The following is a 21,024-nucleotide window of genomic DNA, read 5'->3' on the forward strand; positions in this document are numbered from 1 at the left end:
ACCAAAAGTTTATTCAAGAAGAATTCACTCTTGTGAATGTTGTAATAAAAAGAGCTGAAAAAGAGGTACAACTAGAGGAAGGACATGGCACAAGATAAAATGATACGTTACTGATATTATGATATTATACCCAAGACAATCAAATAAAAATTTCTTAGAATTGGTAAAATTTATTGAAAGTGAATGGACACAAAATCAACATTCACAAAATTATTCCTTTCTTCCATTATGCCAGGATTTAGAAAATAAAATGTTAGGAAGACCCCATACATGACCACAACTATCAAAATAAATCATCCTAAAATTTGATTACCAGTAAATGTGAAAATAACAAAATTTGCTATAAGTTATAGAAAGGCAAGAAAATAAGTAGACATATCATGTTCATGAATGAGAAGGCTCAAAGGTGTAAAGATGTGTATCTTTTTAAATTAATTTCTATCCTTAGTGTAATGTCAATCAGAATCTTAATGGACCAGTGTGGACAGTATGCCCAAATGATCATGAAGCTAATCTGGGAAAATAAATGTCAACAATTCCTCCTGTCTCTCCTCTTGGGGAGGTGGAGGTCTGGGCTGGGTGAGGGGTAGAGATGCGAGGAAGGTAAGGAGGCAGCCTGGGTGCAGAGGATCCGTCATCACCTGGGTCATCTTTAAATGGACAAGGACAACTCTTGGATAAGGCTTTTTGCACATTTCCCACTGGGAAATGAGTGCATTTCCACAATCAACAAATATTCATTGAACATCAGCCATCGTTCTAGGAATCAGGGTTGGAGCAGGGGACAAAACAAAATCCCACCCTTGGGTAACTTAGGTTCTACTCGGAGAGGCAGGCATTCAACTTGGGTTTTGCTGAATGATTCTTAAGCCTTACAAGGGAGACAGGGAAACAACAACCAAGATCCTAATGGAATTAGGAATAAGTGATTTTTAAACCATTTGTCTTGATTTTTGTTTTTATTTGTTTTTATTTCCAATCCAGGGCAGACAGATAGTTTTGGGCATCTGGAATCTTTTGCTTAGAAGCTGTGGTACTACCAAAGGTTTCGACACACTCTCAATTTTTGTCCTTATTTCACTCAGAAGTTCTTGGACCACACCGAGGAGCACTGAAGTAAAAGACTTCCGGAAATGTTTCAGGGCTAGACTACAGGACTACAGACAAGCTTCTAATGCAGGTTGGCTGACGCAGTGAATTTTCCTCCATCCTGCTGGCATTTCACTGTTGTTCCCCTTCATTCACAGAGGAGCACTCAGATTTCTAAAAGTTATGGTTCCTCTACCCTTCAAACTCAGTCTCCATGGCAGGGGCACGAGTAGTGCCAACAGTGACAGGTCAGCCAGGCAAATGAATAAGAGTCCAGCCTCTGACTTGTGTTTTTCAAATTCTGAGCCTTTGCCAGCTAGCTCTGTACCCATGGCTATTTTGAATGAGGAATGGCATCTACTGGGAAAGAGTATGGGTAATCTTCTAAAGGAGAGAAAGACAAAAGCAGGTGATGGTCAGAATGTATGTTTCCCTCTTTTGTATAATGAGAAACATCAGGCATTTTCATTCTTGAAGGTCCAAAAATTAATGAACGATCTCTTTTTCCGTCTTAAATTCTAATTCAGTTTTTCCTAATACCCAGGTTCCTCAGGCTCTCAGGCATGCTCAGGGTCAAATTATGTCAGAGGAAATTGCTGTTGACTTTTAAAAAAGTTTCAGACCTCTCTGAGCAATGGTTTTCCTATCTGTTAAGCATATAATGATATATAGTGGCGATCCCACTGCAATCTATAATTGTGTCAAATTAACACATCATATACCTTAACTTACCCAATATTATTTGTCCATTATACTGCCATTAAAAAACAAGATACCCCTTTTAGTGTTGTTGAAAGTATTAAATTAACTAATGTTTGTAGAGCCCCTAACACAGAGCCAGGGGTGTTTGAAGCACTTGATAAATATTATCTTAGAAACAAGAGCTGAACAAACAGTTACTGGGTCATACAGACCAGTGATTTATTGGTGATTATGACTTACTTCTATGGCTAGAGTTTCTAAATTCAGGACTCCACTGTGTTTCCTGAAAAGTACTTTCTTAAATCCTTTTCCCTTCTGATTCACATACAAAGAGAAGAGGCGAGCTAGTATAGGACTGTTTCTTTGGGTTGAGTTCACATTTAAATTTTGAATTAGGCTCTGTGGATCCCATTTTTCATTTACCTTACGGCTTGCACTCAGAGAGCATTTAGTTACAGACCCTCTTAGTTAGGCTTAAGGAGATAAAGACAATGTGTCCCTGAAAGGCAAGGCGCGACCCTGAGGCGCTTCAGAGGAGGGATGTTTTGAAGAGCCGTAGAGAAGCTTCTGCAAGCAGACAGGGTGCCCTTCCACAGAGACGTCGGTACTTTCTGGCCCCAAATAAGGTCATCTTTGGCTCATTTCAGTTTCCCTCCCCAGGCAGAAGCAAGCCCAGTCCACAGTGGTTCATCACTTCATTTGGGAATCCTTTTTGACTCTCAGACATAACTATGTCTGAAATCAAGATTAAGGTCTGTGAATCAGGTGAACAAAATGGAAATGAGGGCTGAAAATTCCCCTACCTACCTTGAAAGGCTAACCTGGAGCCAGAGATTGTTTTCTGGGTCAGGTTTATCTTCCCAGGTGTTTTGCAGAAGCCTAGCGAGCCAGTCAGTCGGTATGAGTCATCGGGCTATGGTAAGATTAGAAATTCCTACAACATGATATAGGAGTCCGGCACCGGGGGCAGGGAAATTGAAGGGAAGCGGCCCACTAGGCTTGCATCACTCCCCCCATCCCCCGCTCCCCTCCTGGTGGCCTAATTTCCATCTAAGTTTTGGGCAGGTGCAGATCAAGACACCTGTTTTATAAATCTTGTTTTTCTCCCTTCCTCTTCTGTACTTTTTTGTGCCCCCTCCCTTCCTGACTGTAAAGCCAGGGCAAGCATATTCAAGTTGGGCGCGTAGAAGCTGATAAGCAGTGTGTGCGCGTAAAAATGTTCAAAAGGGAGAGAAAGTGGACGAGGAAAGACAGAAGGCGGGGGGGTGGGGGTGGCGGCAAAAACACGCTGGGAAGGAGAAAAGGACCCGCGGGCGGGCGAGGAGGGGACGCGGAGCCTGCAGAGAGCAAGGGGGAGAAGTCCGTGTTTGTAACTTTGCCAGCGGGGGACGGGGCACGGGGGACGGGGGACGTACTTGGCCAAATGGTGCTTTTCTATTATATGCCCATGAAATAACGAGAGAGCAAACAGAGACGATCGCACCTGCTCTGTTCAGGGAAAAGCAATTGTTGCAATTCACCTCATTTAAATGTTAAGAGGTTTAGCCATTAGAACCCCGCCAGAGCACAGTTCTGTACAGTGGAGATGGCGCAGCCGCTCGGAGAGTGCCGGAGCTCAGGGGCCCCCAGGGGTTCTGTCCCCCGCGGCGCCCTGCCCCCGCGGACAGCCAGGCGGTTCGGGCGACTGCAGCGTCCGCCCGTCCCAGGCCTCCCTGGTCTGTCCTCCTGAAGCCCAAGGAGACAAATCCTAACGGAAAAGGAAAACGAGCAGCTTCGCGGCCCCTTGCTTGACGGAACACCCTTTGATTCACAGAGGCCGGGTGTTGCTGCTTCACTACTCAGGACGGCTTGTCCCTAAGAGCCCGGGAGTCCAAGAACCCCGACAACTGAAGTTCGTTCCCAAAGCGTGTCGTTCACTCGGGCGGAATAGGGGGGGAGAGGGAGGGAGAGCGCGCGTCCTGTTTCTCGTATTAGTTTTACTTGGAGGACCCCTAGCGGCGGTTTATGGGCGGTGTTCTTCAGCGGCAAACCGAGAGAAACCCGGCTGCAGAGGCGGTTTGGTGGGGGCGGGGGTGGGAACTTCGTTTTCTCCAGGTCGGCGCGCGCGTGCCCCGCGGGACGTGCCTTCGGAGTGCAGACGCGGCTGCCCTGGCCCTGGGTGACCTGGGGGCCCTTGCAAGAGTCTGCAGCCCAGTCCCCTCTCCCGGCTTTCACGCCTGCCAAGCGAAAAGTCCCCCGGCCTAATTGTTTCACAAGTGGTTCTTAATGAGCTCATTGTTTATTGGACACCAATGACGCGACTTGAAGACAGCAAGATGGCCACAATCTCGTCAATCTGGTCACATCGTCAAGTAATCCGCAGATATAAATGACTGGCCGCAGGCAGACATTTGGAGGGCGTTATGAGGAACAAGGCAAAGTTCTGCGTGAAAGGGAACAGGTTTTTTCCCCTCTCCACTTCTGGTGGCGAAGTGCCATCCCAGCTGTGTCCTCAGAGTCAGGGACCTGATCTGACTTGCCTTTCCTTTATCTGTAAAGTGGAAGTGAGTGCACTTAGCTCATAAGGTGGTTGTGAAGACGATGTAAAAACTTAAGGTAACTCCCGTACAGCCCAGTGTCTGGTTGAGAGACCCTCCTCTCTCTCTTCCCCTGACTCCATCTATCCCCACCCGAGCCCTAGAAGCTAAACACACTGGGTTCCCCTCCTTCCCCATCCCACTCTCCCACTCCCTCTTGAGATCACTTCCCTAATAAATTACTTACACACAAGTCATGGTTTCAAGGTCTGCTTTCTGGGAAGACAACCCAAGACAAAGTGATTGCTATTTTCACTATAGGGTGAGTAAGTCTCAAGGTGAATACCACATTTTAGAAATACTTTGATTCTTCTCATAATAGTTCACAAGGCTTAGTCACCTGCAGAGTAAGTACTCGGATTGCTCATTATTTACTGACTAAAGAACAAACTTATATTTTGGGATTAGTTCTCAACCCACAAACTCCCAGTGAGGGTTCTCACTTGCAGTTCAGATCTGGCTTGTCCCAGATCCGTCTTACAACTCTGTTCCATGAAATCAAGATAAATCACATGGGGTGAAATCTGGGGAGGCAGAGTTTCCTATTAATATATCCAGCATCAAAACTGGATGTTTTAATAATAAAGTCCCTGGCAGCTGTTGTTTAGGAAAGAGATGATATGATCCACTCTTTGCCAGGAAGGTGAGTGATGCTTTTTATTTATTTATTTTGCATTTGGCTTAACTTTACACAGGATGGTTTCCTTGAGCCTCTCTGCATTTATTATAAATTTCAAATATTTTAATACGACCATCAAAGAGCTGCATATCTAGTCTCCACCCACTCCTACAGCTTCCTCTTGTACCCCTCTTGACCTTTCTTATTATGTTCTGACTCATTAATTTTTTTTAAATCTTCCATGAATCAAATGAGCTCTTTTTCCCCCCGGTGAAATCAGCACACGAGTGTTCTTCTCTTTGGACCTCTTGTCCTTCTACTTTTCATTTAAATAACTCCTTCCTACTCACTTTTGAGGATTCAGCATCATCTGGCACACTGAGAGCTCTTTCCTGACCCTAATCTAAATTTGTTCTTTTTCCTTATTCTCTCTCCTTAAAATACTTCCTAGCACCTACCATGATTTTTAGTTACGGTTTGTATTTTTTGACTTATTGTCTATGTCTCCACTAGAAATATATGCTCAGTTGAAAGAAGAAGATGCCTGTTTTGTTTCTTTCCTGTACTTAGCGAGGTATCCCGTTCGTGCAGAGCACTCATTACTGAATTACTGAAACCAATTCTGCTAATAAAAAAAGTTCCCGGATTATTTCTACACACTAACACACCCAACATTTCCTTTGACAAAGCTTTTGTTTTGTTCAGTAGCCTTCCGGGGAATCCCCTTTGCCTCAGAGATTATTTTTGGCTACTGATAGTTTGAAATGAACAAAAATTGGTTCATAAGAAGAATCTTTATTTTCCTACCATTCAGAAAAATAATTTCTCCCTCCTTAAAACAGGCATTTCAATGTATGTTTCTTAGGCATCATGTAGGTAGGCTTATAATAGCTCAAATCCCACTGGGACAAATTCCCATCACAACAGATAGTTCTGTCTAATGAACAGATTTTTCATGTCCTCAGCTTGTGGGTTGAGAACTAATTCCAAAATACAAGTCTGTTCTTTAGTCAGTAAATAATGCAGAATTCCATAGTCTTTACTCTGCATGTGACTAAGACTTACCTACCAGTGAAATATTATGGGAAGTATTAAGGTATTTGTAAAATTTGGTATTGACCTTAAGATTGCTCACACTACAGTTTAAATAGGAATCATTTTGTCTTGGGTTGTTTTCCCAGAAAGCAGAGCTTGAAACCACGATTTGTTTGTAAGTAATTTATTAGGGAGTGATTTCAAGAGAGAGTGGGAGAGTGAGACGGGGAAGGAGGGGAAATACACGGGGGGCGTGTTATTGAACTTGCTGCTGTGATCAGTGGGGTCTAGAGTCCCCTGGATCTCTGGAGGGGCAAAGTTCATCATTAGCAAGCTCCAGGTCTAGTAGACCTTTTCATTTTTTTTTTTTAAGATTTTATTTATTTGACAGAGAGAGATCACAATTAGGCAGAAAGGCAGGCAGAGAGAGAGGAGGAAGCAGGCTCCCCACCGAGCAGAGAGCCCGATGCGGGGCCTGACCTGAGCCGAAAGCAGAGGCTTTAACCCACTGAGCCACCCAGGCGCCCCTAGTAGACCTTTTCAGTGGCTTTTATCAGAACTCTGTCTTCCAGATACCTGGCTATTTCATTCAAGACTCATTTCTGTGCTGTTTTTACTTTCTGAATTACTTCTCTCCTATTTAAAAACCTGATTAATTCCTGATCACTCTATTTGGTCAACTTCTCATTCACATCTCATCCTTTAAGATTTAGCTCAAGCAGCCCTCCAACTGACCTCTCTCCCTCCCCACCCCCATCCTCATTGCACTCCCCGATCACCTTGATGCCTGATTCCATTTTCACATTTCCTACACTGTCCTGTAAATTTAGGTTACTTCCCTCCTCCTCCAACCATGCTGCTCAAAGGAGCAGAACCTGTTTTTCATTAGCATTTGTTGCCTTAACACAGTACCTGTTCGATAAAATGGATGTGTTTCAGTTTTTCGAGTAGACACCCAAACCCTCAGTGTTGGGTATGACGTCTCACTCAACCCTGTATTTCAGTCTAGCGTGTTTTACATAGTATATGCTTTAAAAATACTTGTGTAATGCTAGGGGAAAGCCCCTAAAATGTCCTTCTGTTTCTGTAAGAAAATGGAGCTATGAACAGATCTCTGACTCAGGTTGCTGAGGTTGCATTTCTATTTCAGAAACTCTGGCTATGAAAACATCAATGACTCAAATTGATAGAGGTCAGCAGAGAGCGTCTCTTTTGTAAATTTTAAGCAAAATAGTGACTCAAGCTGTTTCAACAAAAATGAGAAAGGAGAAGCCTTGTAGATAATGCATTAGATGAAATGCATGAAATGCATTTGAAATGAAATGAAATTTCAAGTGAAATTTAGAAAGGAGAAAAAAAAAAACCCCAATTTTGAAATTAAGAGACCAGTTTTGAAAGCCTGCCTGAGACTTTTTTCTTACAGTGTACAGAGTGCCCACAAAACAAATGATATGTGTTTGGTGGACCTAAGAGAGTGACCTTGTTGTAAATCACAAAATAGAGTGACTACATTGTATTACATTGACTTTGGGGGGTGGGTTTTTAAAAAAATTAACATATAATGTATTATTTGCCCCCAGGGATACCAGTCTGTGAATCATCGTGCTTACACAATTCATAGCAATCACTATAGCACATACCCTCCCAATGTCCATCACCCAGCCACCCTATCCCTACCTTCTCACCCCTGCAACCCTCAGTTTGTTTCATGAGATTAAGAGTCACTTATAATTTGTCTCCCTCCCGATTCCATCTTGTTTCATTTTTCCTTCCCTACCCCCCCCCAAAACTCTCCACACTGCCTCTCAAATTCCTCATATCAGAGAGATCATATGTTAATTGTCTTTCTCTGATTGACTTATTTTGCTCAGCATAATACCCTCTAGTTCCGTCCATGTCATTGCAAATGGAAAGATTTCAGGGGTTTTGATGACTGCATAGTATTCCATTATCTATTTATCTATCTATCTATCTTCTTTATCCATTCTTCTGTTGACGGACATCTAGGTTCTTTCTATAGTTTGTCTATTATGGACATTGCTGTTATAAACATTCAGATGCACGTGCCCTTTTGGATCACATTTGTATCTTTAAGGTAAATACTCAGTTGTGCGATTGCTGGGTCTTAGGGTAGCTCTATTTTCAACTTTTTGAGGAACCTCCATGCTGTTTTCCAGAGTGGCTGTGCCAGGTTGCATTCCGACCAACAGTGTGGGAGGGTTCCCCTTTCTCCGCATCCTTGCCAATGTCTCTCAGTTTCCTGACTTGTTAATTTTAGACATTCTGACTGGTGTGAGGTGATATCTCATTGTGGTTTTGATTTGTATTTTCCTGATGCCAAGTGATGTGAAGCACTTTTTCATGTGTCTATTGGCCATTCTTCTTTGCAGAAATATCTGTTCATGTCTTCTGTCCATTTCTTGATTAGGTTATTTGTTCTTTGAGTGTTGAGTTTAATCAGTTCTTTATAGATTATGGATACTAGCCCTTTATCTGATATGCCATTTGCAAATATCTTCTCTTATTCTGTCAGTTGTCTTTTGATTTTGTTAACTGTTTCCTTTGCTGTGCAAAAGCTTTTGATCTTGGTGAAGTCCCAATAGTTCATTTTTTCCCTTCCTTCCCTTGCCTTTGGTGATGTTTCTAGGAAAAAGTTGCTGTGGCTGAGGTCGAAGAGTTTGCTGCCTATGTTCTCCTCAAGGATTTTGATGGATTCCTGTTTCACATTGAGGTCTTTCATCCATTTGGGGTCTATTTTTGTATGTGGTATAAGGAAATGGTCCAGTTTCATTCTTCTGCATGGGGCTATCCAATTTTCCCAACACCATTTGTTAAAGAGACTGTCTTCTTTCCATTGGACATTCTTTCCTGCTTTGTTGAAGATTAGTTGACCATAGAGTTGAGGGTCCATTTCTGGGCTCTCTGTTCTGTTCCACTGATCTATGTGTCTGTTTTTGTGCAAGTACCATATTGTCTTGATGATGTCAGTTTTGTAATAGAGCTTGAAGTCTGGAATTGTGATGCCACCAACTTTGGTTTTCTTTTTCAACATTCCTCTGATTATTCAGGGTCTTTTCTGGTACCATATAAATTTTAGGATTATTTGTTCCATTTCTTTGAAAAAAAATTGATGGTATTTTGACAGGGATTGCATTAAATGTGTAGATTGCTTTAGGTAACATAGACATTTTCACAATATTTGTTCCTCTAGTCCATGAGCATGGAACTTCTTTCCATTTCTTTTTGTCTTCCTCAATTTCTTTCATGAGTACTTTCTAGTTTTCTGAGGACAGATTCTTTGCCTCTTTGGTTAGGTTTATTCCTAGGTATCATGTGGTTTGGGGTGCAATTGTAAATAGGATTGACTCCTTAATTTCTCTTTTTTCTGTCTTGCTCTTGATGTATAGAAATGCAACTGATTTCTGTGCATTGATTTTATATCTTGATACTTTACTGAATTCCTGTAAGAGATCTAGCAGTCTTGGAGTGGAGTCTTTTGGGTTTTTCACATAATGTATCATATAGTCTGCAGAGAGTGAGAGTCTGACTTCTTCTTTGCCAATTCAGATGCCTTTTATTTCTTTTTGTTTTCTGATTTCTGAGGCTAGGACTTCTAGTACTATGTTGAATAGCAGTGGTGATAGTGGACATCCCTGCCATGTTCTTGACCTTAGGGGAAAAGCTCTCAGTTTTTCCCCATTGAGAGTGATATTCGCTATGGGTTTTTCATAGATGGCTTTGATAATATTGAGGTATGTACTTCTATGTCTACACTGTGAAGAGTTTTGATCAAGAAAGGATGCTGTACTTTGTCAAATGCTTTTTCAAAATCTATTGAAAGTATCATATGGTTCTTGTATTTTATTAATGTATTGTATCACATTGATTGATTTTCAGATGTTGAACCAACCTGCAGCCCTGGAATAAATCCCACTTTGTCGTGGTGAATCATCCTTTTAATGTACTGTTGGATCCTATTGGCTAGTATTTTGGTAAGAATTTTTACATCTGTGTTCATCAAGGATATTGGTCTACAATTCTTCTTTTTGGTGGGGTCTTTGTCTGGTTTTGGGATCAAGGTAATGCTGGTCTCACCAAATGAGTTTGGAAGTGTTCCTTCCATTTCTATTTTTTGCAACAGTTTCAGGAGAATAGGAATTAATTCTTCTTTAAATGCTTAGTAGAATTCCCCTGGGAAGCCATCTGGCCCTGGGCTCTTGTTTGTTGGGAGATTATTGATGACTGCTTCAATGTCCTTACTGGTTATGGGTCTGTTCAGGTTTTCTATTTCTTCCTGGTTCAGTTATGGTAGTTTATAAGTCTCTAGGAATGCATCCATTTCTTCCAGATTGTCAAATTGGTTGGTGTATAGTTGCTCATAATTGTTTGTATTTCTTTGGTGTTGGTTGTGATCTCTCTTCTTTCATTCATGATTTTCTTTATTTGGGCCCTTTCTCTTTTCTTCTTGATAAGCCTGGCCAGGGGATTATCAATCTTATTAATTCTTTCAAGGAACTACCCCCTAGCTTCTTTGATTTGTTCTACTGTTCTTTTAGTTTCTATTTCATTGATTTCTGCTCTGATCTTTATTATTTCTTTTCTCTTGCTGGGTTTAGGTTTTATTTGCTGTTCTTTAAGTGTAGAGTTAGGTTGTATATTTGAGACCTTTCTTGTTTCTTGAGAAAGGCTTGTATTGCTAGGTACTTTCCTCTCAGGGACTGCCTTTGCTGTGTCCCAAAGATTTTGAACAGTGTGTTTTCATTTTCATTTGTTTCCATGAATTTTTTCAATTCTTCTTTAATTTTCTGGTTGACCCATTCATTCTTTAGTAGGATGCTCTTTAGTCTCCATGTGTTTGAGTTCTTTCCAAATTTCCTCTTGTGATTGAGTTCTAGTTTCAGAGCATTGTGGTCTGAAAATACACAGGGAATGAACCCAATCTTTTTTACAGTTGTGACCTGATTTGTGACTCAGGATGTGATCTATTCTGGAGAATGTTCCACATGACTAGAGAAGAATGTGTATTCTGTTGCTTTGGGATGGAATATTCTGACTATATCTGTGATGTCCATCTGGTTCAGGGTGTCATTTAAAGCCTTTATTTCCTTCTTGATCTTTGGCTTAGATGATCTGTCCATTTCAGTGAGGGGGGTGTTAAAGTCCCCTAATTTTACTGTGTTATTGTCAATGTAAAGGCAATGTGTTTCTTTGCTTTTGTTATTAATTAATTTATATAATTTATATAATTGGTTGCTCCCATGTTAGGGGCATTTTAAAAAAATTGTTAGATATTTAAAATTGTTAGATCTTCTTGTTGGACCGACACTTTGAGTATGATATAGTGTCCTTCCTATCTCTTATTATAGTCTTGGGTTTAAAATCTAATTTATCTGATATAAGGATTGCAACCCCAGCTTTCTTTTGATGTCCATTAACATGGTAAATTATTTTCCACCCCCTCACTTCAAATCTGCTGGTGTCTTTGGGTCTAAAATGAGCTTCTTGTAGACAGTATATCGATGGTTCCTGTTTTTTTTTTTTTTTTAATCCATTCTGATACCACGTGACTTTTGACTGGGGGCATTTAGCCCATTTACATTCAGGATAACTATTGAAAGATATGAATTTAGTGCCATTGTATTGTCTGTTGTATTGTCTGTAAGACAACTATTACTATATATTGTCTCTTTTCCTTTCTGGTCTGTTACTTTTAGGCTTTCTCCTTGCTTAGAGGACCTCATTCAGTATTTCCTGTGGCACTGCTTTGGTGTTTACAAATTATTTTAGTTTTTTGTTGTTGTTGTTGTTGTTTTGTCCTGGAAGCTTTTTTGTCTCTCTTTCTATCTTCAATGACAGCCTAGCTGGATATGGTATTCTTGGCTGCATAGTTTCCTCATTTATTGCTCTAAATATATCATGCCAATCCTTTCTGGCTTGCCAGGTTTCTGTGGATATGTCTGTTGCCAATCTAATATTTCTACTATCGTATGTTACAGACTTCTTGTCCCAAGCTGCTTTCAGGATTTTTTCTTTGTCACTAAGAGTCGTAAGTTTTACCATTAGATGAAAATGTGTAGACTTATTTTTATTGATTTTGAGGGGGGTTCTCTGTGCCTTGTGGATTTTGGTGCTATTCCCTTTGCCATATTGGGAATATCCTTTGGTATAATTTCCTCCAATATACCTTCTGCCCTGCTCTCTCTTTCTTCTTCTTCTGGGATCCCAATTATTCTAATATTGTTTCATCTTAGGTATTACTTATCTCTTACTTATCTCTTGAATTTGTGGTCCAGTATTATTTGTCTCTCTTTTGCTCAGCTTCTTTATTCTCCATCATTTGGTCTTCTATATCACAATTTCTCTCTTCTGCCTCATTTTTCCTAGCAGTAAGCACCTCCATTTTTTATTGCACCTCATTAATAGCTTTTTTAAATTTCAACTTGGTTAGATTTTTGTTCTTTTATTTCTCCAGAAAGGGATTTATTTCTCCAGAAGTGGACTCTCTAATATCTTCCATGCTTTTTTCAAGCCCAGCTAGCACCTTGATAATCATCATTCTGAACTCTAGTCCTGACATATTACTATTGCCTGTATTGATTAGGTCCCTAGCTATCAGTTCTACTCCTTGTTTTTTTTGTTTTTTTTTTTTTTTGTTTTTTGTTTTTTGTGGTGAGTTTTTCTGCCTTGTCATTTTATCCAGATAAGAATAGATGAATGAGGGGTGCCTGGGTGGCTCAGTGGGTTAAAGTCTCTGCCTTCGGCTCAGGTTGTGATCCCAGGGTCCTGGGATCGAGTCCCACATCGGGCTCTCTACTTAGCAGGGAGGCTGCTTCCTCCTCTCTCTCTCTCTGCCTGCCTCTCTGCCTACTTGTGATCTTTGTCTGCCAAATAAATAAATAAAATCTTTAAAAAAAATCTTAAAAAAAAAAGAATAGATGAATGGGAGAACAAAATGCTAAAACGGTGGCAAAGACCCCAGAAAAATATACACTAACCAAATCAGAAGAGACCCAAAACGGGGAGGAGAAGTGGGGGGGGATATATATATATATAGACCTATATATATATATGACTGGTGAATAGAAGAGAGCCACTCACTTGATTTTGGGTGTATTCTGGTCTCTTAGAAGAAACTACCTCCCAAAATTTTAAAGAAATTAAAACTTATATAATACAAAAATAAGGGTAAACATGATGAAGGGATGGAATATGACTGTAAAGATGAAAAATAAAAAAGATTCTAAAAAAGGAATTGATAAGAAGTTGGTTGGAAAAAGAAAAAAAGAAAAAGAGGAGAGAATGTGATCAGGCTGGAGACTAGAACAAAGCCACGTGCTAGATTTAGGGTACATTTTTATCTGTTAGAAGAAATTGTTTCTCAAAATTAAAAAAAAATCTCTATGTATACCCAAATAAGGTTATATACAATGAAAGGATAGAATATGACTATAACAATGAAAAATTTAAAAAGATTTTTTTCAAAACATATGGATAAAATAGTTTAAAAAACATTAAAATAGGAAAGAGGAAAAGTTTAAAAAATAGAGTAAGAAAAAATAAAATTTTAAAAAGTTAACTTTGAAAGATTAAAGAATCATGGGAAAAAAGCCATGAATTCTGTGTTGCTTTTCCCTAACTCTGGAGTTCTGCAGTTCTCATTGATCAGTGAACTTGGTCTTGGCTGGATGTTCTTGCTGATCTTCTGGGTGAGGGGCCTCTTGCAGTGATTCTCAAATGTCTTTGCCCCACGTGGAATTGCGCCGGTCTTGCCAAGGGCCAGGCTAAGTAATTTGCTCGGGTTCGCTCTCGGTAGCTTTGGTTCCCTGACCGCTTTCCATACAGCTTTGGAAGATGGTAATGAAGATGGCTTCTAAATCTCCAACTCATAGGAGTGGAGAGCTCAGGACCCCACTCCTCAGTGTGCCCTCAGAGAGAAGCAGTCACTCCCTCCCGTCTCCCTGGTCTCCGGCAGCACTCTGAGCTCATCCTGCCTGTGACTGAGGGTTTCTATCTCTGGCACATGGCTCTATTTAGAGTCTCCAAACCCATCAGATTCCTGCAGCATGCTCCCCTGCCACTCCTTCTGGAGGAGGAAGGTGGGGGCTCTCCCCAGATCTACCACTTGTGGAGTCCGTGCTTGAAAAGCAGTGGCCTGATTGCCACAGATCATGGTTTAAGGTAACCCCAAGCTGAGAACCGACTGCAGCTGGCTTCCCCACTCAGATACGTGGGAGCTCAGCCATACTCAGACACCCCTGGTCTTTCTGTGACCTCACAGGTCCTGAGACCACACTGATCCAGAGAGGATTCCACCCCTCACTAAGCCTCTGGAGTGACATCCCTCTATGGAGCAGACTTCTAAAAGTTCCAATTTTGTGCTCTGCCACTGTCTCATTTGCTGGGAGCCAGCCCCTCCCCCACAGTCTATCTTCCCGTTGCTTTGGATTCACTTCTCCGCACGTCCTACCTTCCGGAAAGTGGTCAGTTTTCTGTTCTTAGAATTGGTACTCTTCTTCTCTTCAAACTGTTGAGTTTGTAGATGTTTGCAATGGTTTGATAACTATCTAGCTGAACTCCTGGGACCTGATGATATTTCAGTCTGCTACTCCTCCGCCATCTTGCTTCCTTTCTGGGGCAGGGTCTTAAACAACAGAAATTTATTTCTCACAGTCCTGGAGGCTAGAAGGTCAAGGAGTCTACAGGTTGATTTTTTTCTTCTCCTTTTAAAAATTATTGATTTATGATGTTGTTTGTTTCAGGGGTATAGGTCTGTGATTCATCAGTCTTACACAATTCACAACACTCATCATAGCACAAACCCTTTCTAATGTCCATCACCCAGCCACTCCATTCCCCTGCTCTCTCCCCTCCAGCAACCCTCAGTTTTTTCCCTAAGATTAAGAGTCTCTTATGGTTTGTCTCCCTCTGTGGTTTCATCTTGTTTCATTTTTCCTACCTTCCCCTATGATCCTCTGTCTTGTTTCTTAAATTCTTCATATCAGTGAGATCATACAGTAACTGTCTTTCTCTGATTGACTTATTTCACTTAACCTAATACCCTCTAGTTCTATCCACGTTGTTGCAAATGGCAAGATTTCATTTCTTTTGATGGCTGCATAGTATTCCATTGTATATACACCTGGGCTCTTCCCATAGTTTGGCTATCGTGAATATTGCTGCTATAAACATTGGGTGTAGGTGCCCCTTTGGATGACTACATTTGTATATATTTGTACATGGTTATATACCCAGTAGTGTGATTGCTGAGTCATAGGGTATCTCAATTTTTAACTTTTTGAGGAAACTCCACGCTACATTGACTTTTGAATTGATTGCATTACAATGACGTTTGTAAAGTTTATTTCATATAATCCTTCTTAATACTTATTCCCCTTTTTCTATTTTTATAGCTCAGCTTTGGAGGGATCTGAAATGCTTTTATAATATACACATCTATTACTATTGGTAGGAAAAGTAATATGCAGAAATTTAGGGGGTCAAACACAAAGTTCTTAGTGTAAAAATTATTCTCTGGAATTTTGATCTATTCTCGTTCTCTTTCCTTCCAAGTTGGGTTTTTACTGTCACATAAATCTGACAGTTTGGTCCTAATAGGAAAAACAGTTGTGCATGTTTTAGCGATGTCTTGAATTCTTTTAACTAGGGAGATACCTTTGTATTTTATAATATAGTTGAGGTTTATAAAGCAATCCCCAGGAGAAGTAACATGTGAACTTTGTTGCATCTGTGAATGACTATGCATATTTCATAGCGGAGAAAAGTTCCAATCTCATTGATATTAGTTGTCTGACGATAGTGAAGATAAGCACTTAAACTCTAGGCAACATAGTGACAGCCAATAAATAATAAATAAATAGGAAGAGAGGTTTGTAGGAAAAGTTAGATTTCTTTATCTTTTGTTCAGGAATAATTCAAATTAACTATCATTTCAAAAGTCAAATGTTTTCGGGAGGATTAACCGTTAGGGTGTGTGTGTGTGCGTGTACACGTGTATGGCTGGGAGAGAATTATAACCCTTCTTTATCTTAATGCCAATTGGCTTAAACACAAACACTGTATCTTTTGTTGTCTAGCTGAATTCAGCCATTTTGTAAGAATTGTTATTTTTTTAAAAAAATAATTATTTATTTATTTATTTATCAGAGAGAGAGAGAGCAAGAGAGCCTGAGCAAACAGGGGTGGGGGTGTCAGGCAGAGGGAGAAGCAAGCTCCCCACTGAGCAAGCAGCCCAATGCAGGACTTGATCCCAGGACTGTGGGACCATGTCCCAAGCTGAAGGCAGATGCTTAATCAACTGAGCCACCCAAGCGGCCCAAGAACAGCTCTTTAGACAAGGTCTGGGTAGGGAGTAGGAAAGAGAATTTTGGAGCATGGAACTGCTCAAGAGAAAGGCACGCCTGGTTGCCTTCAAGCTGAGGGCCTTCAGGAAGCTGGAGCATACAAACAGGTATTCTGATGTAGGAGATGTGATAGAATCCTAGCTTTGCCGCTTACCAGCTATGGGACTCAGGTAAATTGTTTAACCTTCCTGGGGCTTAGAGTGTTTTCTCATTTGTAAGATGTGAATAATAATAGAAAGTTCTCCCAAGACTGTCCTGCTAATTTAATGAGATTAATACATAGAAGATGCTTAGGGCAAAAGCCCTCAGTAAATATTGGTCTCAGTCCTCCTCCCTGTCTTCCTCCTCCTTGTTTGTCTTCTTCTTTTTCTCCTTTGACTTCTTTTCTGCTTTGGTACCCTGGTGGGCAGAAGATAAGAATGTACCCGGAAATGCAAGACCCCTCAGGAAAAGGAGACAGAGAGATAGAACAGAGAATTCCGATGAGCCATTCCGATAATTCTTCTTTCTCTCCCCTGTTTCTGTCCACCATGTTACCCGTCCTCTGACCTGACTTGGAGAAGGCTGCACACTGAGATCTCCACTCTCTTCGCCTCCTGTAACCACTGAGCCCCTGTGAAGGGTGTAGAGAGGTTTAGGCGGCACTTTACTAGGGTGGAAAGGGAAATGCGATCGCCTCTGAGGCGCCTGGTTCTTTACATGACCCCACCGGGTGCTGGGACAAAGGAAACAAACCTAGCTGTGAGCCTCCCTGGGCTGGCTCCCCTGCAGAACATGTGTGTGGTGGGGGAGAGGAGTCTCCCATTTGATCACAATGTGGCCACGTTTGGGTCCTTTTGTGACTGTCTCCCTTCCCACGCCGTGAGCACTGATGCTCCAGCCCAAACACGTCCAGGCGAAAGCTGTTGAGTGCTCACTACAAACAGATGGTGAACTAAGTACATTCTGCGTATTACCTGCTCTCATTCTCAGACTCCCGAGGTGGGAGACACGGCTATTATCCCAGTTTGACAAAGGTGACACCAAGGTACAGCAAATTAAAGGAGCAGAATCAAGATGAAACCAGGCATTCTGGCTTCAGAGCCTCCTTCTTAGCCACTGACCTCTAAGGCTCCCCCAGCCCCCCATATTCCACTCCTTGTGGCCTTCCCATCTGTGCTTACAAGCTGTTACAAGCCTGTGACTTCTGGAAGGCATGCCTTTTCCCTCGGCTCTTTGTTGGGTGCTTCCTCTTATTCTTAAAAGTTAATTCAGGCAGTAAATGCTTATTACACTCTATTGTATTTCATCACGTATATCTCTCCCCCACTAAATCGTTAGATCTTGTTTCCTATCCCTAGGCTATTGCACAGTGCATGGTACAAAGGAGGTGCTCGATAGAAGTCTACGGCTGGAAAGAATGAATCTTGTATGGGGTTGAACTTTTTTTCACGATATGAGTGTGTAGACACATCCAGCTATATATAGTTGTGGTAAACCTTGAGGGTCGCATTGAGTTAAAACATTTCACAGCTTCTGTTAATGGTGAAAAGGCTAACAGTTCCCCAGGTGGTAGCTTGCTTTTTTGAGGAAAAGAAGGAACCCACAGTTTTAAAAACGCCAGCATTTCCAAGTTATGTGATTGGTGTGTATTTTGCTCGGTTGGCACTAGGTGGCGCTAAGGGGCCTTGCAGGAAAGCTCAAAAGACACTTGAACTACTGCAACCAAGCCTCAGGTTGCGCTGGAAATAATTTAAAGTTCATTATTTTTTAAGGTTTGAAAATGGGTGCATTATTTGGGCCAGTTAGTGACGTTTATTCTATGATGCCTTTTTTTTTTTTTTTTTTTGCTCCACTAGTTATCTTGTTTTTGAAATGGAAAGATATTACAATTTGTTTCTTCATGTTTACCAATAACTTAGTACCTTTTCAATATCCAGGTGAAGGCTCTTTTTGAAGATTTATTTATTTATTTAGAGAGAGGGAGCATGAGCGGAGGCGGGGGAGGTTGAGCAGAGGGAAAGAAACTCAAGCAGACTCCCTGCTGAGCGTGGGCTCTATCTTAGACCTTGAGATCATGTCCTGAGCTGAAATTAAGAGTTGGCTGCACAACTGAGCCACCTAGGTCCCCTGAAGGCTCTGTTTTTTTTCCTTTTGTTGTGTTTTGGTGATTTTTTTTTTTTTAAGATTTATTTATTGGAGACAGAGAAGGAGCAGGAGAGGCTGGGGAAGAAGATCTCCAGCTCACAACGTACCCAGTGTGGAGACCAGTGTGGAGTTCAAGCTCAAGACGGGGAGATCATGACCTGAGCCGAAATCGAGTCAGATCTATAACCAGCTGAGCCACCCAGGCGCTCTGAAGGCTCTGTTTTGTTATTGAGACTCAGCATCTCTGATCTCTCTCTGTCTGAACCCCCCACTCCCTTTATTTTTAGTACAGTGTGGTCGCAGACACCAAAGTTTCTTGCATGTTAAAAGAAAAAAAAATCCCTGGGCTAGGGACTAGGGATCTATCTTTCTTTCTTTCTTCCTTTCTTCCTTCCTTTCTTTTTTCCCTTCCTCTCCCTTCCCCTTGCTTTCCCCCTCTTCCCACTTCTCCCTTCTTTTGGAATTTTTGTAGGTCAAAGCTGTGAATACCAGCAACTGCAGTTAGTTCAACCTAAAGTTCTGCTTCTGCCTATCAAAGGTCTTATGACCTTGGTAAATCACCTATTTTCTTTAGACCTTCCTGTTTGCATCTGTAAAATGGCAGGAAGGGGTATTTCAAGTCAGACAGACTTAGAAAGACCATTTTCATTTTGATTTTTCATAACTTCAATCCCTAAATTCTTCTGTTCTGTGTCATTGACTGGCTCTTTATGTCTTTGCCTAGGATATATTCTGGACTTTTACTAGCTGATGTTTAATTATGGACTTTTATTAGATGTTTGTTAATTATGGACTATCAGAAACCTGAAATGTGCCCTGTTCATTGCCCTGAATTTATTGTTACTTCCCTGGAATAAGTTCTTTATAGGATGCAAACTCACTGTTAAACCTATTTAATCCAATTAAAGGAATACAATAATAGAAAATTATGTTTCATTATAGTATCAACCTAGGTTTCTCCCTTTAGAATTAGTTTAGTGAGGCAGCTTATGTGACCTTTAATTAATTCTCTGGAATATATGATGATCTCCTCACAGAGATGCATCTTACTCTGGAAATTTTGCTTTTCATAGGAGGATTATTACACAGGATAGTTGAGCCAAACCTCAACTTTTTGTAGTGTCGTGTATCCTGAGTGGGATGTTGAACCATATCAGTTCTACTAGCCTTCCTAAATTTCAGTGTTTATAGCAATTAATAGATTTTAACACCATTTCTCTATGATACTAAATTGGTAAAAACCAGATGATCTTTCTCCTTAACTCTCTAGGTGTTTGTAAATGAGAATAACACCCCCCACTAGACCAATAATTCCCCCAGTTAAGTTGCTTGACATGTAAACCCCAAGCAAATTCCTTAGGAAAATAATTTGATGATTAAATATGAAACACTGCATATTACCTATGGAATTTCACAATGAATAAGATATTAAAGGTTCTGAGAAGGCCAGTCATGTTCATTCTTACTTAGCTTTTAACTGCCATTCCCAGATTTCTATGGCTTTTTCTTCCTGTAACTTTGTGTAAGGCGTGGGATCCATGGAACATATCCTTATGATTTTTTCTCTTAAAAAGTTTTCTCCAAGGCAGGTGTTTCTATTAACTTTCTATAATAGACAATATTTAACTTCAGGACAAAGAAAGAATACTCAGAATTTAACAACTCTTTGACTTTATTTACTTAGTAGTAAATAAAAGTGAAATTATAGCTGGAAATGGTATTTTGAAATTATAGCTTCTTCTATTTTGGGGGGGATTTTTATGTTCAAAATACTTGCTACCAGTGGATCAGGTAAATTTGTTTTCTACTCTTAACATGCTGGAGGAAGGTCCACATTTCTGGACCAACTCCATTAAGCAACTTACCATGTTTCTCATTTTCCTCATGCAGAAACAGATTTGCTTGTATCTAATTGCTTTTTATTGTCATCTAATGTTTCTGAATTTAAATCCTGACTCCTTGCTTTGCGCTTTTTTGTTGTTGTTGTTTTTCAAGTTAACTAACCTGTGTGTGCCTCATTTCCCTCATCTGTGAAGGGATATAATTTTTGTATTGTATCTAAGTTTTGAGGGTGTTGTGAGGATTCGGTAAATGAATGCTCAAAGGACAAAGCACAAAGCATGTGGAGATCTGTCTGGAAAGCCTTCTGTGGTGTGAGTTATAAAGGTTGATGCTCACGATGCTGTGCTTAGGATGGAGAGATGATGCATCAGCCTCTCCCCATACCCTCACCATCTAGATGGAACACTTTCAAGAAGTAGGTAAGTCTTGGGCTCTGTATCATCAAGGCAAGGATTTCCAGATCATATATATATATTTTTTTTGGGGGGGGGAGTCAAGTTCTATTTTGTTTCTCTTCTGTATTTTTAAGATAAATTGCTTATTCATTTATTGATCCCATATTAATATGAATTGAGCGGTGGCTGTTGTTTTCTGGGCACTTGTGCTAATTATTGTGGATACAGTGTTGATCACATTACCTGTGGTTTCCCTCCTTGTGGGCCTCCGGATTACA

This window comes from Mustela nivalis (assembly GCF_964662115.1).
Source record: "Mustela nivalis genome assembly, chromosome: 13".
NCBI lineage: Eukaryota > Metazoa > Chordata > Mammalia > Carnivora > Mustelidae > Mustela > Mustela nivalis.